Raw genomic sequence first — 8692 nt, 5'->3', positions numbered from 1 at the left:
AAACTAGCTTATGTGGCAATCAACTTGAGTAACTTGTTTAGCTCACCAACAGTAAGACTGCACGTAGTGATAAGAAATGGGGCTCCAAAATGGTGATGTGGATGCCACGTTTTTGCTAAGCACCATTACACGATTATTAAAATGGTTGCTAAAATGTTTCTACGCCAACCCCATGGCGCCCGTGATGTTTGCATACCATTTATTAAATTGGATACCACTCATTAAAAAGAAAAAGAATTGACTATAAATAAAAACCTTCTATAAATATAACATCATAAAGTTTAAACCATGCTCTCTTCTCTAATTCTTTCATATTTTATGAAAAAAATGGATCAACTACCCAACGATTTATCTCGATCTTTAAGAGGTGGATGAAACAGTAATAATCGAAATTGTTCGGATGGCGGTAAAACTTTTAGTCGAGCACAACCAAACATCACGACTGGAACCACTTAGACGACGCCCACCACTAGAACGGAATCGTGTGGAGGCTCATTACTAGTTGAATAAACACACTATTCTATAATTAAGATCATGGCATATTCGAGAGAATGAAGAATGAAATCCATGCCAAATATCATGGCAATGAGTATTCGTTCCTTTTCAATTGTTCTAGTATTTTTTTTTTTAATTTTAAAGTAGCTTTTTTTTTTCCTTATACAAGTATCATTTTGTTTTTCTTATGTATTTGTAACTTTTATTTTATTAAAGTGTTATAATATTTTGTTTTGTGGTATTATTAGTTAAATTGTTCTTTTTATTGAATAAAAATATTAATTAAATGAAAACATGACTGGGTAATAATTGCAATTAGTTAAAACCACTACACTTGATTTAAAAGTGGCTTAGGTAAATTCATCTTTGCCTACATGGAACCTAGGATGCATTTAAATTAAAACTAAATTAAGTAAAAAACAAGTAATCCAAATTTGTATTCTTTTCTGTATCATACTTCCTTTCCCATTAAATTTTAATTATAATTTTGTTTTTAATTTTAATCTATTTTTTATTTTTAAATTAAAACATTTTTTTAATTTCTATTAGAATTATAATTATATTTTATTATAAAAAGTTTTGTTTGATTAGATTTTTAATGGGAGTGAAAATTTTGGGTTTGATTGGTTGTGTAGGTGGAAGAGAGAGAAATTAATTTTTTATTGAATAATTTGATTGGGTTGGGTTGGGTTGGGTTGGGTTGGGTTATGGATGGGAATAGTCTTAAGAGATGAATGTATTTCACAAGTTTACATGTAAAAGCTTTTTATAAATTACCCACATAAAAAGAATTAACGCCACAAGTGATATATATCCTAGATCCATTTTTATTATGTGAACTAAATGTATGACAATTTTAATTTCAGTTTTAATTTTGTAAAACCCTTTTTCGAAACAGATGTTAATATAATGCTTAAATGTAACTATCACAAAAGTAACTAGTTACGTACTTCATATCAACTTAATAGACTATTTAACAGGCCTGATTAAGTTTACCAAGTTTACACTTAAACGCCTTTAGTAAGTTAACCAACATAACAAAATAACATGTAATAAAGGTAAAATTCATTTTATTATGTCAACTAAACATATGAGCACCAAAAAATTGGCCTAAGGCAACTTTTATTTTACAAAAAAAGTTGAATTAGGTGAAGTTGTATTAAACCTAATGCAACCTTTTTATCAGATAATGTAACTGTTTATTTCAAATGCAACATTTTTAAAATGTTGCATTTGAAAAAACATTTGCATTATCTAACAAAAAGGTTGCGTTATATCTAATGCAACTTCACCTAATACAGTTTTTTTTATAAAATAAAGGTTGCCTTAGGCCAATTTTTTTTTTGATAGGTTTGAATATCACAAATATATGCACGTTTAATGATGTGTCAAGGAAATCACTACAGCCAGTTATTCTAACAACATGTTGCTACCTTTAGAGAACAAGCTTTCTAACAAAGAAGTATCTATTTCAACTTTCATGAATCGTCGGGAAGGCGAAGGCAAAAGGATTTTGGTGGGGAAAAAGCAGATCTAAGATGCATAATCTTGTTCGGATCCATAATTTTTATTATTTAGTAATCTAGCTCCTTTTTTTTTTTTGAACTGTTAACTTTTATAAACACAAACACCGACCAGGCACCCACCGGAAACCTCCACAAGCCGGAGGACAACCACAAAAAGAAAAGAAGTTACATGAAATCAAAATTACACCAACTCAACCATTCTAAAGATCTTTGTTTACAGTACCTATACTTGTACCAAAGGAAGCCGTTTGCCTTTATATCCCCTATGATCTCTTGCAAATTAACCTCCTTTCCTTCAAACACCTTTTTCGTTTCCTCACCTTCCAAAGTCTCCAACAAACTATTATTATAATTCCATGAAACACCTCCTTTTTGTTTGCTCCAAGGTTGATGGTCTTGTGAAGCTCTAAAAGATCTCTGACTGAGAAACGAAAATAGGCGGAACCTTGCACCAACAACTTATATGGTCCCATACCACCGACAAGACTCCACACCTTGTCAAGATGTGATCCGCCTTTTCCTCCCCCAATTCACATAAAGGGCACACACTATCAGGCACTCAAATATTCCTTCGTTCGAGGGTTCTTCGGATTGGAATTCTATCTTCCGCTCTACATGCATGGATATTGCACTTGTTCGGAACCCATTTACTCCACTTCATAATGTAATTATTTCCATCATTATTATTTCTCATGATTAACCTTTTAACCGAGCTAATGGAGAACACATCATCCTTTTTCGCTAACCAATCCCAGCGATCCGGCCCATTAACCCAAACTGCCACATTCATTAATTGAATGCACTTCTCCCACTCTTCTAATTCAACGACTGGATTTGGTCTTCTTTTCCGGCACCAATTCCACCCAAACTCACCTCCAGTTCTCCAAAACCTCTCATTGACTTTGCATCTTTTTTGTTTTTCCAATTTAAAAAGAGAAGGGCAACTTTCCATAAGGCTATGAGTACCCACCCAATTATCCATCCAAAAACTCAGCTTCCTACAATCACCAACTGACCCTTTTAATTAAATCGACCAATTTGCTGCTTTCCCACTTGAGCTTATTTATAGTAACTAGCTCCTTAATAATGGCATTTTTTTTTAGAATCAAATTAAAGAAAAGTTTTAGATTACATCGAAACAGAAGGCAAGCGGGCAACAAACTGCACCACTACCCCTTTTTGAATCGCAAAACCCAATCTTTTAAAAACTATATTTGCTGATCTTGGAGTCATAACATTACTATGCATGACCCGCTGAACACGGGTAAGTAGCTCCACAGCTTCAGGCACGAAGAAACCAAAAGTGTCAAAAGCAAAAGGAATAAATACATGTTGGTTGTCAAGACACGCCTTTTCATGTTTTGTCACCTTACCTGAAGCAGCTTTTAATGCGGTTTGACCGACTGCGAAACCACTACTCCCTAAGCCCACCAAAGGAGAAACCCCAGTTAAATCCACACACACGTGTTTCCCTCCTATCCATCCAAACACCAAAATATCAGCCGGTCGAAGAGATGATCTTCTCTCCAACAGGTCAGTCAGAAAATTCACAGGTGCATTAGTCTTTTTTATTTATTTATATTATTCGGTCGTTTTAAAAAAAAAGTATATTCAATATTTTGATTTCAATGTTGATCACTTCTTAAAAGCATTTTTGAAATAAAAGTATAAGACGCCACAGTATGATTAAGGATGATGTGAATGGCGTCTTGGAACGTACATTAGTCGTTGATTCCACATTTAAAGCTTAGATATTTAAGAACTTAATTGGAGAGTAGAATGTCGAATGGTTTGACAATTTAGACAACGAAAATGGAGGTGGTCCATAAACATAAAGTTTACATTGTTAGGGAAATAATGATTTAGATATGGTTCATGTGGGAGCAGTGACAAAGATATTAACTTACCAAATACCAAATTTTGGTCGTCACTTCTCATTTTCTTTAATTGATAAAAACTTTTTGTCATTGAGGCCCAAAATATACAAATAGTCAAGTGGCCCAAAATCAAGATTTGGGTCTGCATATAATGTGGGCCTAAGCCCATATGAATGAACTTCAAGCTTCATATTTGAGTCTTTTCGGCCTATCCAATAAATCCCTTAAAATTAGAGGTGCAAAAAAACCTGAACCCGGAACCGGTTTTTTTTATACCCGGATTTTTAATATCCGAACCTGTGCCCGACCCTACCCGTAGGGTACTGATAGAGTATGTATTTTAGTACCAATACCCGTACCCGGAATCGGACCCGATTTTTACTCGGTAATACCCGAAAAACGGAACCGGGTTTTTCCAATACCCAAAACCGGGTTTTTCAAATAGTCGATCTATACCCGAAATTACCAGGAAAATACCTGAAAAATACCCAAAAATACCCCTAAAAATTGTAACCACTTAAAAAAATCAATCTATACCCGAAAAAAACCCCAAAAAACCCAAAAATAGGGTTTTTTCAATACCCGGAAATAGGGTATTCAAATACCCGATTTAGAATACCCGGTTCTATACCCGACCCGAACCCGATGCATAGGGTATGGATTTTAGAGACAATACCCGGACCCGAACCCGACCCGGGTACTACCAATACCCGATTTTTCAATACCCGGTCATACCCGAACCTGATTCCATACCCAAACCCGAGTATTTGAAAAACCCGATTTGTGCACCTCTACTTAAAATTGTCAATTTGGTGAGACTCACAAACAATAGAAATTCTTGCATATCACATAAAATATAAACATAGTTATCTATTTTTTATTAATAGGTGCGAGTTAACATACAAATTATATGGAGGCGTAATCTTATGAAGGGTAAGTGAAGAAAGTAGAAGAAACACTTGGTGGCATAACCGTAAATATTGTCAACTTTATATTATTAGAGTAATTATCGTAATTATTCTAGTTATAAGTTTGGCGATAATTACTTTACACATACTTATAGCTACTCTAGTTATACATATGAAAGTAATTATGCTAGTTATAAACATGATTACGCTAGTTATGTTGTTAGTTACTCTAGTTATTAAATAGTAATTACGTTGGTTATAAACATAATTACACTAGTTCAGTAAACTAATTTAATGAATAAGTAGAGTAATTTTGTAATTACTTTAAAGCACTACATACGTTGAAAAAACCCTACGAACTTCAATCTTTGTTGCCTCAGTTCAATTGATTTGATCTCATAAACCTCGTTGAAAAACAAATACAAACAAGTTAAAAAATTGATTGCGAACCTTCAAGCGGAGTTTGAAATAAGCTTCAATCAGATTCAATTGATTCAATCTCCCTAAACCTCGTTGAAAGTTAAATGCATACAAATCAGAACAAAGTTTAATCAAATTGCAGACCTTCTATTGAAGTTTGAAATAGTTATGATTATGCCACCACGAGTTTTCCAATTCTCAGTTGCTTCGCATGATTAGTAGGTTGGTTTTTTTGTTTTTTTTATCCAAACCCCATAAATATAATTTAATAAAATCAAAACATTAAAAACCTAGACTATTTATTTACCTTATTATTAGTATCTTTATTGAAAGACTTTCAATCAATAACCAAGTTTATACACCTCAAAGATTAGGAATGTATGAACTTCTAATGAATGGTATATCAATTGACATTCTTGTTTAATGAAAACATGTAAAATGAGACATTGTAACCCGAAAGGGAACAAATGTAAAATTGATAATAGATAACACTGCCAGTTAGTTGATTAGGGCTCAGCTTTTTTTGGCAAGAAGAAAAGGTATGTATGTATGTACGTACGTACATATGTATGCACATACGTACGTATGCAGTGTTGTAAAAATCGCTAATCCCTAGTCGGACGGTGGGGGTAGGGAATTGCGATTAACCGGATTAATCGGATTGGAATTTTATATGTAATTTATCAAAGTTATATATACATACATATATATACATACATATATATATATATATATATAAACGAAAACCCTAAAATCCTAAGTGTTGCTATGTGGTCGCTCCTCCCTTTTATGGAAGCCACCAGATTGCTTAATTTTTAAATGGAGGCCTTTCATTGATTTAACCCAAATTCATGGGTATGGGTCTTACCAAAACCAGATAGCTCTTAAACGGGTTATAACATCTCATTAAATTAAAAATTAATCTTACCAATTATTTGATGTGAAAATCCTATAAAATAGGCATATACTAAAATTTAATATCCAATTTAAAAAGAAAAAGATATTATTTATAATTAATAAATAATTTTATAGTAAAAAACATAAGCGGGTCATGGGTCAACAAATCCAGATAGCTTTTAAACGGGTTATAACATATCATTTATTTATGAAACTCTTTCATCATCAAACCCTAAGTATATTATTAACTTTTTTACAATAAAGAAAATTAAAATCCAAAAAATAATTATTAAAAAACGAAAAATGTAAAACAACCATTCTCTCAAGCCATCAGATTGTTTTATTTGTAAATGAAGGTTTCTCACGCATTTGACCCGAATTCACGGGTAAACGTCTCACCAAACCTAGATAGCTCTTAAACGGGTTATAACATCTCATTATATTAAAAATTAATCTCATAAAATATTTGATATGAAAATCCTATAAAATTGGGATATACTAAAAATTAATATCCTATTTTATTTAAAAAAATATATTATTTATAATTAAGAAACAATTTTATAATAAATAAAATAAACGGGTAATGAGTATTACCAAACCCAGATAACTTTTAAACTGGATTATATCATATCACTTATTTGTGAAACCATTTTATCATCAAACCTCAAGTATATTAATTCTTAACTTTCTTACAATAAATAAAATTGAAATCAAAATATACATAAATATTAAAAACGAATAATGTAAAACAACCCCCGTATTACGGGAGATAAAATTTAGTATATATATATATACATACTAGATTTTATCTCCCGTAATACGGGGGTTGTTTTACATTATTCGTTTTTAATATTTATGTATATTTTGATTTCAATTTTATTTATTGTAAGAAAGTTAAGATATATATATATATATATATATATATATATATATATATATTTATAGTTTACTAGCTTTTAAGCCCGTGTATTACACGAGATTTGTCAAATAATAAAAATACAAATAAAGTTAACTGATAACACATAATATGTCGGAAAATCTATTACATATATACTTTTATCTATACCATGTGTATTTCATCTTTATAAAAAACCTAATTATACTGAACCATTTACTTTTGGTATAAACTTGTTAGTAATTAGTTATTTAGTATATAACGGAGATTAGCATGTTGATCATATAATTCTTAATATACTATTTTTGAACCCTCAAAGCATATTGATCCAAGCATTTTCTTGCCCTCTTCTGTAGCTTTGTTGATTTTGGTGGCGATCCACTATCTAGTTCCTCCATAGACCTGCTAACCTTCATATTATGTGGCGACTCAACTACCACCATATTTTGATCCTGCTCTGTTGCCACATATTCTTCTTTTTCGTTTGGTGCACGCTTGATCTCCATTGCTGGCTTCCCCATGATTAGTGTCTCTAAGTAGATAAGATCGCCAACATGGTCAAATTATTCTGCGTGAACATAAAATTGAAATCTTCCATTCTCATGTAGTCATGTCACCTAAATCATGAAGGATGCTCAAAGTAAGAAACCAAACTTTAAATTAAAATTCTACATATTATAACACGTTTAATATTTTTATTTTATTGATGAATCATAACAAAATCTGTAAAATTAACGTTGACGAAAATAAATGTATATTAAATTTGTTTAAATTTTCACTCGTTGGCTTAAGTGTAGTAAAAATACTTTATTTGGCTCACTGTCTCTTAAAACCTTTAAAAACCACATAAGAGCTAATTATGAATACCATTTAATAACAAACAATCTGAAAACCAATTAAAAGTGTAGGGAAATAGTTATAATATATATATATGTATATATATATATGTATATGTGTGTGTGTGTGTGTATATATATATATATAATTTAGTTCATAACAGGTGGAATAGAATTTTCTCTATGTGATATAGAGCTTCCTTCATGTGGTATAGGAACCTCAGTTCTCTGCCGTTCATGTCCTTGTGCAACAGTGATTATTTGTGTGACACGGATTGCAATCAGGTCAATTACGTTATCATCTAAGTGGGCAGACTTGGTACGAGTTATTCAGTGCATTAGATTGTTGTGTGTGGTTAGATTGTCCAACCAACATTGTCTAGATTAAAGGAAAACACTACTTCAACTTTATTTATTTAGAATGAGCGTTTGCATCATTATTGTGCATATACTTAACACTTTTACACGATTATACATGTAGTAATGAAACACACAAACTAGTCAAGGCCTGCTACTTTTCTCTTATTGCAGCCTCATATGGAAAACTATTGTTACAGGCAATAGCTATGGAATAAAAGCTAAAAGATGGTTCATATTCATCTTTGTAAATAATTTGTTCCTCATAGTTGGCAGGGGTATACCTATTGATAAAATCAGGTCTCTTACCAGCTCCTACATCCTTACTGGCAAAGACTTACAGTTTAATCTAAAAGGTAGAAGCCTAGACATTCCTACCAAATACCTAATTCGCTAAAGTCTTTGGCTCTGATACCAACTGTGACACATCACTGAGATAAGGATGAAAAGTACACAATTGATATCAATTTAAAATGCAACA

Source organism: Bidens hawaiensis, unplaced genomic scaffold (genome assembly GCF_021521415.1).
Source record: "Bidens hawaiensis isolate Kalapana, Puna unplaced genomic scaffold, B.hawaiensis_p1.1 tig00032774_1, whole genome shotgun sequence".
Classification (NCBI taxonomy): domain Eukaryota; kingdom Viridiplantae; phylum Streptophyta; class Magnoliopsida; order Asterales; family Asteraceae; genus Bidens; species Bidens hawaiensis.
The sequence above is the reverse complement of the archived record's forward strand: the minus strand, read 5'-3'. Positions refer to the sequence as shown.